Below are 19,274 nucleotides of genomic sequence, written 5' to 3'. Positions count from 1 at the left end.
AGCTTTCCATCAGTATCTTATTACGTATCTCCTACTGGTTCTGTTTCTCTGGTTCAGTTCTGACTGATACAGAAATTAATGTTGTGAATCCATTGCATGTGTTAATAAATATTATCAGAAGCCATTTGCTTTCAATAGTCAAAAACAGCAATACTCCTTCAGTGTGTTTCCTCATGGTTAAAATTCTTCTCCAATTCTCTGTTATAATCCTGTCCACAGGGACCCGCTTCTTCATTCCATAAGATACCATGCAGCTCCGCTAATTTGATATCATGCTAATTGGACTAGTAAGCAGAAAGTAACAACTACTCTAGACATCTTGGTAAAACATTCCAAACAGAGTGGGAAATAACTCCCCCAGCCCCCATTCAAAACGGAGAGTAGGAAATAACTGCCCCACAGCCCAAATGTAGAGGCTTATGAGAGTTCTAGGCATCTCATGGTACATTGACATATCCCTCCCAAATTGAAGGATAAGTTGATAGGGACATACCACAAAGATAGGGACATAGCACCTAGTGAGTCTCTTTGGATTTTGGAGGCAACATATACCTATACTCCATTTTGGCATGCTGTTCAGACTCATTGATCAAATAACCTGAAAAGCTATTAGTTTTGTGGAGCTCCAGACCAAGAGAAATTCTGCAGCTGCCATTTAGTCTTTATGATCTAATAGATCCATTTGATGGTGCTTGAAGTAAATGTGGCAGATAGGGATGTTCTGTGGAGCCTTTGATAGGATACTACAGGTGACTCACAACAGAGACTTTTAGAATTTCGGATCAAAGCTATGCAACCTCCTGCAGATAACTATTTTCCTTTTGAGAAACAACTTCTAGCTTGCTACTGGTCCCTACACTTGGCTATGGATCACCAAGATAATCATAATAAACTGCTTGCTGTCTGACTCAAGAAGGGATAACACTGCATGTGTTTGGCAGGATTCTATTATCCATTGTAGGTGATTGATAGATATGAGATCAGGCTCCATCTTGAAAGCTCAAGTAAGCTGCATGGTTAAGTAGTCCAGCTGCCCATGGTCACTACTCCTGCCACATTGCCTCCTCCCTCTGACTGGCACTTATGGTCTCATGGGAAGTTCCCCATTAACTGATGATTGTAAATGAAAATTAAGGCCTAGTTTATAGATGGTTCTGCACATTATGCTGGCATCAGCTCAAGGTAGACAATGACAGCACTAAAACCCCACTCTGGGGTATCCTTGAGGAATAGTGGTGAAGAGAAATCCCTTCAATAGGCAGATTTTTGAGAACCACCCTTGTTTTTTTCATCTTTCTTGGAAGGTGAGATGGTTAGAGGGAGGTGGAGATATACATTATTTCATGGTAAGTGGTTAAAATTTGGCTTGATGGTCAGGGACTTCAATGAGACATGATTGGAAACTAGGTAACTAGGACATCTGGGCAAAGATTTGTGGATGGATCTCTCCAAAATGTTAGAGGATTTGTGTGTTCCATGTGGATGTTCAACAAAGAAAAACCTGAGCAGAGGAGGATTTTATTTACTAGGCCTGTTTTGTGGCTGTTTCCCCAGACACCCCTAATCTTCCCAATGAACTCATGAGCAATGACCATGGTAGCAGGGGTGGAGGTTATGCACGGGTTCAGCAACACGGACTCCCACTCACCAAGACCGATTTGTCTACAGCCACTGCCTCAGTGTCCAACACGCCAACAGAAGAGACCCACACTGAGCCCCTGGTTTGTCACCATTTTCTGGGTTGATTATTCTAGACCACATCCATCTTGGAAGAGGCAGTACTTTGTTCTCATTGAAATAGACATTTGCATGTAGATTTGCCTTTCCTGCTTACAGCGATTCTGACAAATCCACCATCCATGGATTTAAAGAATACCTTATTCACTGTCTCAGTATTTCACACAACATTGCTTTTGGCAAAGCAACTCATCTTACAGAAAATGGGCTTGTGCTCATGGAGTTCACTGATCTTACCGAGTGGGTCTTATAGGCTGGTGGGATGTCCTTTTGAAGACTCAGTTACAGCATCATCTGGGTGGTGAGAGCTTGGAGGGCGGGGATGTGGAATATGCTCTGAATTGTTGAAGAATATATGGTGCTGCTTCTCCCATTCAATATTATGAGAGAGTTTGTTTGTTTCTTTATTGTCAGTTACCTGGCAATTTAGTGTCTCTCATGCCAGTAAAAAGAAAAACAGGCAAAAAAGTTCTTACTGTATTAGGGTAATTTATCCTGACTGTCTAGAAAATAGCTCTTACAAAATTAGGTCAGGGAAGAGTATATGTAGAATGCTGAAGATCCATGGAGCACCTTTTAATACTCTCAGGTTCTGTGATAAAAGTAGTAGAAAACCACCCCAAACTTGCAGGGCCTTCAGAAATGAAGGTTTGTGTCACTCCACAGGCAAGGAACCATGATGAGCTGAAGTAGTTGGCGAGGACAGAGTTCATATAGAATAGGTAGTAGAGGAAGGACACTATAAACACTGATATGACTATGGGACTGGTTATAGAATTTGTAGAGTTATGTATTTTCTTATTTTTATATGAATATATTTATATATACAATTAAATAATTTCTTCCCTTCTACTTGGTGATTGATTACTGTAGCAACTTCTTCTTCTACTCCTACTAACTAATGTAAGATTTTCCTACTAACTAATATAAGATTAATAGTGGTAACTTTTTTTTTTTTTTTTTTTTTGCGGTACGCGGGCCTCTCACTGTTGTGGCCTCTCCCGTTGTGGAGCACAGGCTCCGGACGCACAGGCTCAGCGGCCACGGCTCACGGGCCCAGCCGCTCCGCGGCATGTGGGATCTTCCCCGACCAGGGCACGAACCCGTGTCCCCTGCATTGCAGGAGGACTCTCAACTACTGCGCCACCAGGGAAGCCCAGTGGTTACTTTTATATTTCATTATTTAACTTACAAGATACCAAAGTGAGAGTGTGACTCAGGTGGAAGAGAAATGGGTTTTACCTGAAGATGGATTAAGTATATGTATTCTCTCTGGGGAAGAGGGTTAGCAGTTTTTGGTTGTGGAATAGTTGTCTCGTATTAAGCAGAAGCATCATTTGGCCATTATCTTTATTTGAAAGTTAAGCATGGTTAAAAGTGGTATATGTGGATGCTGAGTTGAAAGGGCTGGAAAGTCCTGGATTGTGCTCTTATCAATTTAGGAGCCATATTTTCTAGAATCCCTTGTATGACTAGATTAGAAGTGGCCAAAAGAGGAACTTGCACAAGATTTAGTAGGCAGGAGTGAATCAGAGACCATTACAATTGGAAGGCTGTAGTGCTCAGATACTGTGATGCTCAGATGTGGAGGTGCCTGCTGGGTCTTAGCTGGTCTTCACTCTCCTCTGTTCCACATCCAGCTTGTCTTCCTAACTGCTGGCCCTGCTGCCCAAAAGTGGCCCCAGGCCAACTACCAGATGCTTGGCTGCGAACCCACACAGGTGGTAGTGACACAGAAACATTCACTTCCCATAGATCTCTTCATGGGCTCCTTTGTGGTTCTAATTTGGCAGGGGGAATGCTTGCCTTCTTGGATTCCCCTGCAAGCTCCAAATTATCCACCCATACCAGCTAAGCAGGCTGACTAGTAACTCTTGCTTTGGTCCTGCAAATTTCCCTTAGCACCTTCTACATAAGTGTAACTTCTAATTTCTGTAGCAAATTCTTTATTCCCATATTAGTCATCATGTCTCTGCTTCACTGACTGAATCCTGAATGATTCTCTTCAAGGACATTGGCATTGCAATTGCCCCCTCTCTCTTCGGCATCAAAAACTATCTCCTCTTTAGAAGACCATTTCGACCAGACAAGCAAAGTAGTTTTCTTCCATTTCTTCCATTTAACAGACAGTCTTAATTCCACACCCTTTTTGGCCACAACCATATTTATTTGCTCCCAGTTATTAGCGAAACTCCTTAAGACATTTTGTCTATCATCAAATGTGTCCAATTCCTATCCTTTCTTTTCTTTGGAATTCATTTTAGTCCGGTTTCTCCCCAACATCTTCCACTGAAATTGATCTTCTCAAGTTCCCCAATGACTCTCCCATTTCTAATTTCAACAGGAAATTATAATCCCTCATATTACTTTACCCATTGATTTATCATTTGTTCCTTCTTGCAACCCTTTCTTCATTTGGCCAAGGTCTCTCTGTATCTATCTCTCTTTGTCTAAAACATAGACTGTTTCTTTTCCATCTGGTTTTCTGTTCCTTATCTTTCCAGATTTTATTGGTGGGGTGTCCCTGGGTTCAGTTGTTGAATTCTTTCAGTCCTTTTTACCCCCACTTCTTAGGTGAGTACATCTAGTCTAATGGCTTTCTTTACTTTCTGTGTGCTTATGTTGCCAAAGTTTAATCCTCCAGCTCAGACCTCAACTCTCCAGAATCCTTTCTCTAGGAGGTTGCTTGACATCTTAATTTGAATGTCTGACAAGGGCTTAAACTTTTGTCCAAAACCAAATTTCTCATCTTTCCTCCCATCCCCTAAACTGTTCCTTCCACAACATTTTCCTTTTCAGACTTTCAGATGCTTAGCCCCAAAATATGGAGTTGTCTTTGTTCCTTTGCATTTCATCCCAAAGGCATCGGCAAATTCTGTTAACTTTACCTTCAAAATACATGCAGAAGCCAACCTCTTCTCACCACTGCTCCCAAGTTGGTCTAAATTGTCACCATATCTTGCCTCGGAAATTTCCATCAGCTCATAGGTATAATTATTCTTCTTGGTTCTGCTCTTCCCCCTCTCCTGATCTATTCTCAGGGTAGCAGCTAGAGAGAGCCTTTTAAAATGCAAATTGAATCAAGTCAGTCTTCTGCTCCAGATTTTCCAGTAGCTTCTCATCTCATTCAGAGTAAGGCCCAAAATCTTTACAAAGTCCTACAAAATCTACTTTGTCTACCATTCTGCCCTAAAACCCCTGGTTCATTCCATTATAGCAACACTGGGCTTCATGTCATGTTTTGGAAAATGCTAAGCATACTGTTGTCTCAAAGAGTTCATACTTGCTCCTTCTTGGAATTCTCTTTCCCAGATATCAACACTGCTCACTGTCCCTCCTTCAGGTCTCTGCTCAAATGTCACTGAATCAATGAGGCCTTTCATGACCACTGTATTTAAAGATCATCTTCTTTAAAGAGCAACCTCATTCCTCCCTGTGGTTTCCTAACCCCTTTTTCTACTGTATTATTTCCTCCATAGAATGTGTGTGTGTCTGTTTGTGTGTATCAAACATCTATTATATGTACTGGAAATAATGTATTCAATATTATACAGTGTATCTATTATTTTTGTCACAGAACATAGGAGTATTAAAAGATGACCCCCACCCCAAGGATCTCATGCATTCCGTGTAAACTCTTCTCTGACACAATTGTTAATAGCTATTCTTGTGATAGTCACAGTTAGTCACCACAGTGCATAACACCTTCATCTCTTCCTCTTCTCTCCCCATCCCCTTTCCCTGCTTCTCTTCCTTCTCTTCCGCTTCTTCGCCCCTTCTTCTCTTCTCCTTTTTCTTTTTTGCCTTTTAGTTCATTGGCAATTGGACAATAATTTATTTTTGTTTATAATTTGTCTTTCTCTTCTAGAATGTAAGCTCCCCCTCCTATAATGTATGTAGTTTCCTTCTTCCCCAAGAGGGGAAGAACTTTTTTAATAAAAATTTTTAGCACAGTTTTATTTTCTTCTAGAAGTTTTATTTATTTATTTATAAAATTGAAGTATAGTTGACATACAATATTATATTAGTTTCAGGTATACAATAGGATCCAACATTTATGTACACTAAGAATTGATCACCATGATAAGTCTAGTGACCATCTGTCACCATACAAAGTTATTATAATATTATTTACTATATTTCCTATGCTGTCCATTACATTCCCATGACTCATATATTTTATAATTGGAACTTTATACCTATCTGTGACTCCATTTCTGTTTTATTATGTTTGTTTGTTTGTTTTGTTTTTTGATTCCATAAATGAGTGAAATCATACAGTATTTACATTTCTCTATGTGCTTATTTCACTAAGCATAGTATCTTCTAGGTCTATCCCTGTTGCCACAAATGGCAAGGTTTCATCATTTTTTTTATGGCTAATATTCTGTTTTATATGTATCCCATATCTTTATCTATTCACTTATCAACAGGTACTTACGTTGCTTCCATATCTTGCCTATTGTAAATAATGCTGCAATGAACATAGGGGTGCATATATTATTTTGAATTAGTGTTTTTTGCTTTCTTTGGAAAAATACCCAGAAGTGGAATTAGTGGATCATATGGTAATTCTATTTTTAATTTCCTGAGGAATCTCCATACTGTTTTCCATAGTGTCTGAACCAACTTACATTCCCACCAACAGTGCACAAGGGTTCCCTTTTCTCCACATCCTTGTCAACACTTATTATCTGTTGGCTTTTTGATAATAGTCATATTGACATGTGTGAGGAGATATCTCATTGTGATTTTGATTTGCATTTCCCTGATGATAAGTGATGTTGAGTGTCTTTTTATGTGCTTGTTTCCATCTGTATGTCTTCCTTGGAAAAAAGTCTACTCAGGTCCTCTGCCCATCCTTAAATCAGATTGTTTGATTTTGAATTGTATGAATTCTAAATATAATTTGGATGTTAATCCCTTATTGGGCATATCATTTGCAAATATCTCCTCCCATTCAGGAGGTTGCCTTTTCATTTTGCAGATGATTTTTTTTGCTGTGCATAAAGTATAGTTTTAGGTCCACAGAAAATTTGAGAAGTAGGTCCAGGGATTTATATTTGCTGCCCCCTCACAGGCATAGCCTCCCCCATTATCAACATCACTTGCCAGAGTGGTGCATTTTTTGTAACTGATGAACTGCCATTGACACATCATTATCATTCAAAATCCATAGTTTACATTAGGGTTTATTCTTGGTGTTGTACATTTTCTATGGATTTTGACAAATGTATGATGACATGTATCCACTATTGTAATATCACAGAGAGTAGCGTATTGTCCTAAAAATCCTCTGTGCTCTGCCTATTCATCCCTCTCTCCCCACTAATTCCTGGCAACCACTGGTCTTTTTACTTTCTCATAGTTTTGCCTTTTCCAGAATGTCATATAGTTGGAATTATACAGTATTTAGCCTTTTCAAGTTGACTTCTTTCACTTAGTAGTATGCATTTTAGGTTCCTCTATGTCTTTGTATGGCTTGATACATCATTTCTTTTTAAGGTTGAATAATATTCTACTGTCTGGATGTACCACAGTTTATCTCTCCATTCACCCACTGAAGGGGGAGTTTTGTTCATTGTTGTAATACTAGGTCCTAAAATACCACCCGGCACATAGGAGGTGTTCAATACACATTCCTTATCCTCATTATGCAATTATTCTTTTTGTGAATGACATCACCCTCAAGTAAGTTGCACAATCCCATAGTCAACTGAAACCAAATTTTGGGGAATTTGAGATTCTTCCATGTGCCCCTTCACTCTCATCCTCTCAAATCTACCTCTTGACCATCTCTTGAATTCATCCTTTTCATCCCCATTGGCAATGACATGACTCAGGCTTCATTAACTTATCCCTAAATGACACACAGTAGCCTTCTGATTTGTCTTTCTGACTCTTATTTATAATCTATGTTCCTAAAACACATACTAATGTTGATCTCTTTCTCAAAATATCCAACAGAGTAAAGTTTAAACACATTTACAGCCATTCGCAATTTCTCCATATCCGTACTTACAATGTGCGCAACCACCTGTTCAGTCGCTCTTTTCCTAAACTTCCACCTCCTACTCTGTGTGCTCTGAGTTATTTAGAGCATTCAAAGTAAGGTGTTGTTGTTTGTCAAGTCAGGAGCACTTGTGTGAGTCCTAAACTTCTCCCTGACTTCTTTGCCGTTTCTCTATTCCTTATTTAGCTGTTTTTGAAATAATCGATTCTACTATCAATTCCGTGTTTAGGAGATGAATTACAAATTAATCATGGAGAAAAATGTGGTGCTCTTAAAATCTGAGGATGATAGTGTTGGCCTCTGTATTTCTGCAAATAGTAGCTGAGTGGCCATTTCGTTAGGTTACAGGTTAGAAGATAGAATTCTTGTAAACTCATAGAAGCTTTGTGGCTGGTACCTACAGAAGAACTATACAAGGAAGGACTCCAGATTTTTCAGTAAGGTCACAGTGAACACTTAGAAACTGGACTGATCAGTCCTTCAAATTAATCTCCATTTTAAAATGCTTATATCATTCATCTTCCATTATTATAATACTCACCATACTGATGTCCGATTTTTATTTTTGTTTAAGTGAAGTGGAAAGAAAATTTTTGAAAAAAATACTTAAAAAGGACTTGAATTCCTGCTGTGAAAATGAGAAAGAATGAGTTTTTCAGATTCTATGAGCTCCCACCTTGCTTTCAACATTACACACACACACACATGCACATGCGCACGTGCAAGTGCACACACATATCATTAAACCTAAGAAGGTTTGGAATAATATTAAGAGCCAAATGTACAAGTTAGTAGAGAGTGAAGGGAAGGATGTCAGCCTATCTTCTGAACAGACAGGGTAATCTATTTTTTTAGTAATAGTTGCATACCCTAGTAACTAAAGGATCTGATGTAATGAGGTACAGTTGAGCTTTGGGAAATTGCATCAACTATTTGATTTCAAGTGATTTCATTCTGTCCTTAACTCACAGCATCGGACTTTGATACTGAAACAGAAATAGAACATTGAATCAGATATTTTTTCTTCTAGTACTTGCTATTTCAAAGAACTTTACACTATTACTGCATCCCCAAGAAGCAGGTAGTATTATTATCCTTATAAAGTACTTTGGTTTTCTATTTTTAGAGTATGAAAAATCCTGAAATGATAAATGACTTGGACATTAGCTAGAGCAAATGAGAGCCAGAACAGTGTTTTAAAATTCAGATTTCTTAGTTTCCAGGATTAGAGTCACTCAACTGATCTATTTTCCTCTACAACTTCCTGGGGTATTACACTTTGGGCTCTGTATGGTTGAAGTTAAAGTCCACTAAGGCTATTTTATCGAGTCAGGAATTTTGAGTTCTAATTCTCATTCCATCTCTTAATTTTCATTAACACTAATATTTCTGAAATTCAGTTGTATAATCTGCAAGGTGAAAATTTTTTTTGATAAATTGATTGGTATTTAGAACTTTTTTCTTCCAGTTTTATCGACCTAAAATTGACATACAGCACTAAATAAGTTTAAGGTGTACAACATAACGACTTGACTTACATACATCATGAAATGATTACCACAATAGGTTTAGTGAACATCCATCATCTCATATAGATAGAACATTAAAGAAATAGAAAAAAAATTTTCCTTATGATGAGACATCTTAGGACATACTCTTTTAACCACTTTCATATATAACATACCATACTGTTAATTACATTTCCCATGTTGTACATTACATCCCTAGTACTTACTTACCTTACAACTGGAAGTTTGCACCTCTTAACTGTCTTCATCCAATTCCCCCTCACCACCCCCAACATCCCCCTCTGGTAACCACAAATCTGATTTGTTTTTCTCTGAGTTTGTTTGTTTTTAAAATATAATTGACCTACAATATACTATGTAAGCTCCTGTTATGCAAATTAGTGATTTGGTATTTCTATACATTTCACACTGATCATCATGATAAGTCAGTCATAATATGTCACTATATAAGATATTACATGTTTTTTTAAATTTTTATTTTATTAAAACATTTTGATTAATTTTATCAGAGTATAGTTGCTTTACAACGTTGTCTTAGTTTCTTGCTGTACAGCGAAGTGAGTCAGTCATACTTATACATACTTATCCACTCTTTTTTCAATTTCCTTCCCATTTAGGTCACCACAGAGCACTGAGTAGAGTTCCCTGTGCTATACAGTAAGTTCTCACTGGTTATCTATTTTATACATGTTAGTGCATATATGTCAGTCACAGTCTCCCAATTCATCCCATCTCTCCCTTCCCTCCTTGGTAGCCATAAGTTTGTTCTCTACATCTGTGTCTCTATTTCTGCTTTGCAAATAAGTTCATCTCTACCATTTTTCTAGATTCCACATAAAAGCAATATTATATGATGTTTTTCTCTTTCTGACTTACTTCACTCTGTATGACAATCTCTATGTCCATCCACATCTCTGCAAATGGTACTATTTCATTCCTTTCTATGGCTAATATTCCATTGTATATAATTAAAGTTTATTGACAACATTCCCCACACGTTACAACTTCCAGTTGTAAAATAACTTTGTTATTTTTACTGCCTCACTACCACACAAGATTAAGTATCTAATTTTAAGATGGAACTATAAATTCAACTGAAAACAGAGTTACCTCCAACAAAAAAAAACCTCTGCAGAATTAACAACAAACAATACTCATAATATTAACTAATTTATCAAGCGTTTACTGCTTTAGGTGGATTATATACATCAACTCATTTAATTCTCATAACATCTCTGTGAGGTAGGTTCTATTATAATATCCTCTCCACAGGTGAGGAAACAGAAGCACATTGATTTTAGTAATTTTCCTATGATCGCACACCTAGTTAAGGCCAGAACTGGGATTTGGGAAGCAGGTTACAAAACCCAAGTTCTTGGCCACTATACTAAACTGTTGAGCCATACACCCTAAATACAAAAGACATTCTAAGCAATGGTGATAGGGGCCCATAATCTATACAAAGAATAGAAATATAGATTATAAGCATGTGCTTTAAAAGCATAATAAATGGGGCTTCCCTGGTGGCTCAGTGGTTAAGAATCGCTTGTCAATGCAGGGGACATGGTTCGAGCCCTGGCCTGGGAAGATCCCACAGGCCGTGGAGCAACTAAGCCCGCGTGCCACAACTACTGAGCCTGCTCTCTAGAGTCCACGAGCCACAACTACTGAAGCCTGCGGGGCCTAGAGCCCGTGCTCTGCAACAAGAGAAGCCACTGCAATGAGAAACTCTTGCACTGCAGCAAAGACCCAACACAGCCAAAAATAAATAAATAAATAAAATAAATATATTTTAAAAAAGCATAATAAATAAATGTGCAGAGGGAGATTACATATATGGTAAATGCATGTCAAGGATGGGATTCACAATGATTTGTCTCCACAATGGAAGTTGATAAGAGTTTTATGTTTATTCCTGATTACCTAAAGAAAATTAAAAATCTAAGAACTATGAAGTCAGTATTTTCCCCCCAATTTCTTCAAAAGTAGACTACTTTACACACATCAAATTCCACATGAATAGAAAAGTAACTTCAAGATTTGATAAATGTTTTCCTCTGTAAAAAGCAAAGAACTAGAATCAGCCTAACTACTGCTCTTTAGAAATCACTTCCTTGGGGAAAACTCCCAGTATTGTCCTAGTCTGAGCTAAATGTCTCTCCACCTCATGTTCACTTCTGCTTGACTCTACACATAAGTTTTGTAATTGGAGGTGAGATTGTCTGTCTCCTTCACTGGTCTGACCTTCAAGAGCAGGGTTTTTTCTTATTCATCTTTGCAGCCATCTACCTAGCAGATGCTTTGTCCATAAAAGGCACTCAATAAATATTTATTGAAATAAAATAAATGTGTGTTGAAACTAGTCTGGAAACTTCTGGAAAGATAATCCTTTATTTATTTTCTTATTCTGTGTCTGACTTTTACTATTTATATTGTGTATCTACTTTATACAGACATAGATATGCAGTCATATCTACCTAGCATATTTATATATAATTTATCATGTGTGGTTAATTAAATTATACTGGAATAGGTTCTTCAGATGTATTAAAGAATTAGAATTAGCTTAGTTTAGGCTAGGTTAGGTTGTGGTAACAAACATGTCTTCAAATGTCAGTGACTTAACACATAAAAGTTTACTCCTCAGTCATGCAAAATGCACTCCAGATCTGGTGACTCTCTAGAGCAGCTCCTTTCCAAAAGAGCTGTGCACTGGCTCCCAAATACTTTGGTCTGGAAATGACACACATTACTTCTGCTCATAGACCTTTGGCAAGAACTAGTCACTTGGCTCTGCCTACTACATGGGGGCAAGGAAATGGGGAGAGAACAGCTGGAAATGCCTCTGCCATAGAGGGAGAGAGAGTGAAGTACGATCCAATTATCAGTATCTACATTTAGTTTTCAGTCTCACGTATTCATTTAAAAAAAATGAAAATTTGTTAATGTTTTGGAATATGTAATACATTATTTCAAGGAATTTGTGACTTAAAATCCAGGAAATACTCCTCCTTCCTCCTCTTTTTCTTCTTTACAGGAGGGCAAACATAGCTGAGTTGGAGCCCACAGTGTGCACTATGTGACTTGGGGTGTGTGGGGGGACTAAGTGTGGGTTCTGATGAAGGGGCAGGGAGGGGATGGGCTGAGATGCTGTCAGAAATCAGGGGTGCTCAGGGAATGGCAGAATCAGGACCAAAACATTGCAGCCAGCACCACTCTTCCCAGAGGAAGCCCCATCTCAGAGCATCTTGGGAGTTCTAGGATGGTCCGCAGGGGCGTCCTGGGATGAGAAACACATGATGCCCTGGGGCGCTGGAGACCCCTTGTCCCAAACTTGGCCCTAAGGAATCTAGCTCACACCACCTATCACGCAAACCCCAGCGCTCTTGGACCGCCCCGTCCCAGTCACAGTGCAGCGGTGTCCTGTCCCAGAGACCTGGCCAGGTCCATGGGAACAGGCTCTGGACCAAATGTTAGGCAGTGGAGGGACCATCTGAGGCCAGAAGGGGGAATAAATTGTGCCTGCACCTGCGCATATCTCCTGTCTGTAGCCTCCAGAAGCCGGAAGGGCCCAGGGCAACAGTTTTGTGGGCATCTGGGGCCGATCTCTGGTGTCAACCCACCAGGACCTGCGGCACCATTCCATTGCACATTCTTGGGTCCAGTTGTTTCTAATGGCATCTGTGAAGCGTCTACAGTTTGTTCCAGGAGACCATCACTACCTGTTCATCTTTCTCTGAATAGCCTGTCTCAGGGCATGACTCTTTCTGACCCAGCCCATCCATCAGCACCCTGCGATGGGGGGGGATGGCACCTTCACTCAAAACCCTCCATCAGGGCTTCCCTGGTGGCGCAGTGGTTGAGAGTCCGCCTGCCGATGAAGGGGACACGGGTTCGTGCCCCGGTCTGGGAAGATCCCACATGCCGCAGAGCGGCTGGGCCCGTGAGCCATGGTCACTGAGCCTGTGCGTCCGGAGCCTGTGCTCTGCAACGGGAGAGGCCACAACAGTGAGAGGCCCGCGTACCACAAAAAAAAAAAAAAAAATGGGCAGAAGATCTAAATAGACATTTCTCCAAAGAAGACATACAGATGGCCAGGAGGCACAGGAAAAGATGCTCAACATCACTAATTATTAGAGAAATGAAAATCAAAACTGCAATGAGGTGTCACCTCACACTGGTCAGAATGGCCATCATCAAAAAATCCACAAATAATAAATGCTGGAGAAAGTGTGGAGAAAAGGGAACCTTCTCACACTTTTGGTGGGAATGTAGATTGATACAGCCACTATGGAGAACAGTATGGAGGTTCCTTAAAAAACTAAAAGTAGAGCTACCATATGATCCAACAATCCCACTCCATATATCTGGAGAAAACTATAATTCGAAGATACATGTACCCCAACATTCATTGCAGCACTATTTACAATAGCCAGGACATGGAAGCAACCTCAATGTCCATTGAAGGATGAATGGATAAAGAAGATGTGGTACATATATACCACAGTAATGGAATATTACTCAGCCATAAAAAAGGAATGAAATAATGCCATTTACAGTGACATGGATGGACCTAGAGATTGTCATACTGAGTGAAGTAAGTCAGACAGAGAAAGACAAATATCATATGATATCACTTATATGTGTAATCTGAAAAAAATGGTACAAATGAACTTATTTACCAAACAGAAATAGAGTCACAGATGTAGAAAACAAACTTACGGTTACTAAGGGGGGAAGTGGGGGGAGGGAAAAATTGGGAGATTGGGATTGACATATACATAATACTATATATAAAATGGTTAACTAATAAGAACCTAGTGTATAGCACAGGGAACTCTACTCAATACTCTGTAATGACCTATATGGGAAAAGAATCTAAGAAAGAGTGGATATATGTATATGTATAACTGATTCACTTTACTGTACAGCAGAAACTAACACAACTTTGTAAATCAATTATACTCCAATTAAAAAAAAAAGTCCTGGGAGAGTTGGGCAAAAAGAGGCTTGTCCATGGCCAAGTGCTGTCAATATAACTTGGTCACTGCTTCTATCTCTTGAGGTGACCTGCCTTTCTTTTCCTGTATTCTAGAAAATTGCCAGTGAAAACATCTGAACAGCCTTAACTCTTTCATTTGGAATGCTGAGAGGTGAGCTTCCTCAAATCCTGAATAGAGAGATTAAAATAGAATGCATACTTACAACAGAATGTAAGATACAAAGACTGAAGAACTCCTAAACTCTAATCCTTTTTATTTGTTGTATCTTATCAAGTATCTGAGGCACCTGGAATGGCCTAAGCCTTGCACTGTTGTAGTTTTCTAGGGGCAATTTCTTAAATCTGTTAAAGGAAACATTGTGAGATGGCAAATGGCCAAGAAAGTACCCTCAGCCTGTTTCTTCCTGATTGTCAGAGTTTCAAGACATCATGGGGAAGCACAAGTGTTCATCAGGGTATTTAATTTCTGAGAGCACATGGCTGAACTACATTGCCCAGGTCCCACATCTCAGTGAGGTCATGTCACTGAAATGTGAGCAGTGATGGCAGTTAAGAGAGGCTGTGCCTTTTCCATCCCTCTTTCTCCCATCACTACTGCAGTAAATGAAGGAGTTGGCAGATGGAAACGGTCTGTGTTCTTGAGTCACCCTGTGGAGGAGCTGCAGGCAGTAGAGACTCCTGGTCCACATCAGACTCTGACGTCAATGAGAAAGAAACCGCTGATGTGTTAAGACTCTGAGATTTCAGGGCTAGTTGATCACAGTGCAGTACAAGCTAGTCTGCTAATACAGACGTGATATATGCATACAGGACATGCAGATGCACAAAATTCAAGAGGTTCAAAAGGTCTCACCATCCCTTTTGCAAGAGGCAAACTCTATTATTAAGTTCTTGTGTATCTTTCAGAGATATGTGCTAATAACAGAAACAGTAATAATTATGGTAATAGCAGCAAACACTTAATAAAAGACTGCTGTAACAATTGACCCTAAAAGTTATTATTCTTCAAACCCAACAGAAAGTTATCTAAAGTCATCAATGAGTGTGTGGTGACCACAGCCAATCTTTAAGGGACCTTCCATAGACAGAGGCCTTGCAGTTTCAGTCTGTGTCTTTGAGACTGACCTGGCAAAGGGCAAAGAGCATAGAAGATAGCACGTAAAAGGCTTTTATGGGCCATGTCTGCCAATTACTGGCTAGAATTCAGTCATATCCTCACCCTCACTGCGAGGCTGGCCAATATAGTCTAGTGTGTACCAGGAAGAAGAGGAAATGTGTTTGGTGATCAACTAGCAGTCTTTGCCTTACTTACATATTAATTTACTTAATTCTTACAACAGCTCTAGACCTAGGGACTATTATGCCCACTTTACATATTGATAAACTGAGGAACTGAAAAGTTAATTCATTTGCTGAAGATCAGCTAGCAAGTGGCAGAGCCTAGAAGTCGCAGAGCTTAGGAATCTAAGCTGGACCTAACCACTCTGCTATATCCTTTTTTTATACAATGTAGTATATTATACAGACTGTTCTAAACCTTGTTACTTTTTTTTTTCCTTAAGGATATCTAGTTGAGATTATTCAATGCTAGTACATATAAGGTTGTACAGTTGACCCTTGAACAATGTGGGGGTTAGGGGCTTTGGCCCTCACAGTGTCTAAAATCCACTTATAGCTGGCCCTCTGTATACTTGGTTCCTCTGTATTCACAGTTTGCATCTATGAGTTCAACCAACCACGGGTCATATAGGGCTGTAGTATTTACTATTGAAAAAAATCTGCATGTAAGGGGAACTGTGCTGTTCAAGGGTCAACTGTAAATATCTTTTTAAGAGCTATATACTAAATTGTATACATGAGTCGTAGTTTAACTCTCTCATTATGATGATTGTTTTAAATTTTTTTCCCCATTTCAAATAGTGATGCAGTGAATAGCTTCAAAAGTTTGTATTTGCACACATGTGCATGTATATGGAGAAAAATAATTTCTGGAAGTAAATTTGCTCAGCCAAAATAGTATACACATAGTTATTTTTTATAAATGTTTCCAAAATTCCCTACAGTGAGAGTATTTTCTTATACAAAAAGTACAATTTACATTCCCATGAACAAAGTATGCAAGTATATATTTCTCCACACTCATGCCACACAAAGATTTTCAACTTTTTTGATATTTGCCAAATTATAAGTAAAAATGGTATTTGATAGTTTTAAGTTTTCTTTTTATTGATACAATAAATGCTAAACATTTCTAGGTATACTGAAGTGCCATTTGAATTTCTTTTTTTTTTGCGGTACGTGGGCCTCTCACTGTTGTGGCCTCTCCCATTGTAGAGCACAGGCTCTGGACGCGCAGGCTCAGCGGCCATGGCTCACGGGCCTAGCTGCTCCACGGCATGTGGGATCTTCCCGGACCGGGGCATGAACCCGTGTCCCCTGAATCAGCAGGCGGACTCTCAACCACTGCGCCACCAGGGAAGCCCCTGAATTTCTTTTTAAAGCGGTTCATGTCCTTTACTCACCACACTTTTGGAATGTTAGATATTATCTTATTGATTTATAGAAGACCTTTATATACACATTTACCTATGATGTATGTTGCTATATTATTTTGGCCAATTTTTAGTTTCTCTTTTGATTTAAGTCATGGTGGATTTTTTCCTATCATAAAATGTCACTTTATTACATATTAAATTCCATTTTGGTCTATTTCAAGGTAGTTCCTATATCTATTTGCATTTTACTACCACACATTTTTACTTACTGTAGATTTAAATGTTTCCATATCTTATTGTAAAAACCCCCACTATTCAAAATTGTCTTGGTTTTTCTTTCCCTTTTATTTTTCCATATGAGTTTTGAACATCAGCTAGAGTAGTTCTTAATAAAGAAGCTTATTGTTATTGTTCTATAGAACCTATACATTTTTAGATTAACTTAGAATTGATGTTTCCTCCCAAGAGCATGTTATACCTTTTTTTAGGGGATCTTCCTTTTAGTTTCTTCAGTTGCATTTTCATGTTTTCCTTGTCTAAATTTTTTAAGCATATTATGTTTAATCTTTTTTTGTTGGTTTTTTCTTACTCTTCCTTTATATATATATATATATATATATATATATATATTTATTTATTTATTTATTTATTTATTTATTTATTTTTAAATTTTTTGCGGTACGTGGGCCTCTCACTGTTGTGGCCTCTCCCGTTGCAGAGCACAGGCTCCGGACACGCAGGCTCAGCGGCCATGGCTCACGGGGCCAGCCGCTCCGCGGCATGTGGGATCATCCCGGACCGGGGCACAAACCCGTGCCCCCTGAATCAGCAGGCAGACCCTCAACCACTGCGCCACCAGGGAAGCCCCTCACAGCCTCTTAATCATAATCATTGTAATGTGACTGAGGACAAAATTTATATACAAAAATAAGTAGCTTTTCCATATAAAAATAACAACCGATTAAAAATATAATGGGGCTGCATCGTGTCCCCTGCATCGGCAGGCGGACTCTCAATCACTGCGCCACCAGGGAAACCCTATAAGAAAATCTTAACCGTGGCTTCAAAGAAAGAAAAAAAGAGTAGAAATAGTACTGCCAATTTTGACACTTTTATATCTTTTCATTTTTTTGTATCTTTTCTCCCCTGTATCCCTATTACTACTCTTAACTCTAGCCCATATAATACCTGGACTAGATTACTATAAGTGCCTGTAAAATGCTCTCTCAGACTCTAATCTTGCCCTCCTTAAAGCTATTCTCTGCACTGTCACCAGAACGATACATTGCCAATCACATTTCCCCTCAACCGAAGTTAGAGCTCACTAGGGTGGCCTCAGGCTCTCCCGGGTTAAACGTCTTACCTCCCCAGCCTGGAATCTTGCTAGAATGCTCTAGCAATGTCAGATGTTCAAAGTTCTCCTGGGCATACTGAAGAGCCTTTTCTTCTTTGTGAATTTGACGGCTCACTGCCCCACTGCCTTCTTCTTCCCCTAGTAAACAGTGCTGTGCCTTATATATGGGAGTTTCTCAGTAGATGTTTGTTCCCTGAAAGAATAAACAAATATCCCCACCTCCTATTTTTTTCAACTCTTAAAACAGCAGTTTGTATTGTGGGAAATCTTTTGAGAAGATTAGTTAAATGGCAGGAATCTTGGCATTTAGTCCTTGTTCTGTCTTTGACTCACTGTGGGATCCTGGACGTGTGTCTGTATGTTTGGGCACATAAGTCTCCAAGAAGATTATTGGGGTAAAATTAGGAGGGCACCAAATAGGCAGGGAAGCTTTGCATATTATTTTATTCAATTTTTACAACAACCTATGGAGTAGGAATAAATATCCCTGTAATGCCAATGGAGAATGTTGATGCAAATAAGCATTGTGCCCAAAGGGAAGAAGAAAAGATCTTTTGATACAGGGGTCTAGTGAGGGAAGATAAGGAAATTCAGGCTGAGTGTCTTCACTGCTGAATTTTTCCCCCACAGGCAAATTTTGGAAAGAAGGCAAAGAGTAGGGAGGAACAGGGAAGTTTGGAGAATCCTGGAGCAAGGGACATTTTTGTTTCTCAGGATAGCCTGAGGAAATTGCAACCTCTTTTGTGAAGTCAAACACTCGGAGTATTTAGTTTGCAGAACTGAAGAAGATTCTAGGCAAATGCCTGTAGAAGATGCTAGGCAAATGAGCCTATGCCAGCACCTCTTGTTCCCATGGCTTGTGTGTGTCATTTGGGAGTCCAAAATTTCTTGTGGCACTTGTAGGTGGTGCACAAATGTTAGGAGGACTAGAGGAGGCATGGGGTCAGGACAAGGAGGCTGCAGAGTATGGGACTGTGTGACTGGAGTCTGGAGAAGGGTCTGCCCATTTCCGTAGTGAGCATGAGTTGGAGACAGGTGGGACCAGCCTCACTCCTGCAGACTGCCCAGTCAGTTGGACAAGCCAGACCAGAGCACATTAGTGCCAGAACATCTCTGCCTCAAGTCTGCAAGGACTTAGAAAGTC

Source organism: Orcinus orca, chromosome 18, assembly GCF_937001465.1.
Source record: "Orcinus orca chromosome 18, mOrcOrc1.1, whole genome shotgun sequence".
Taxonomy (NCBI): Eukaryota; Metazoa; Chordata; class Mammalia; order Artiodactyla; family Delphinidae; genus Orcinus; species Orcinus orca.
Note: the sequence above shows the minus strand (reverse complement) of the source record.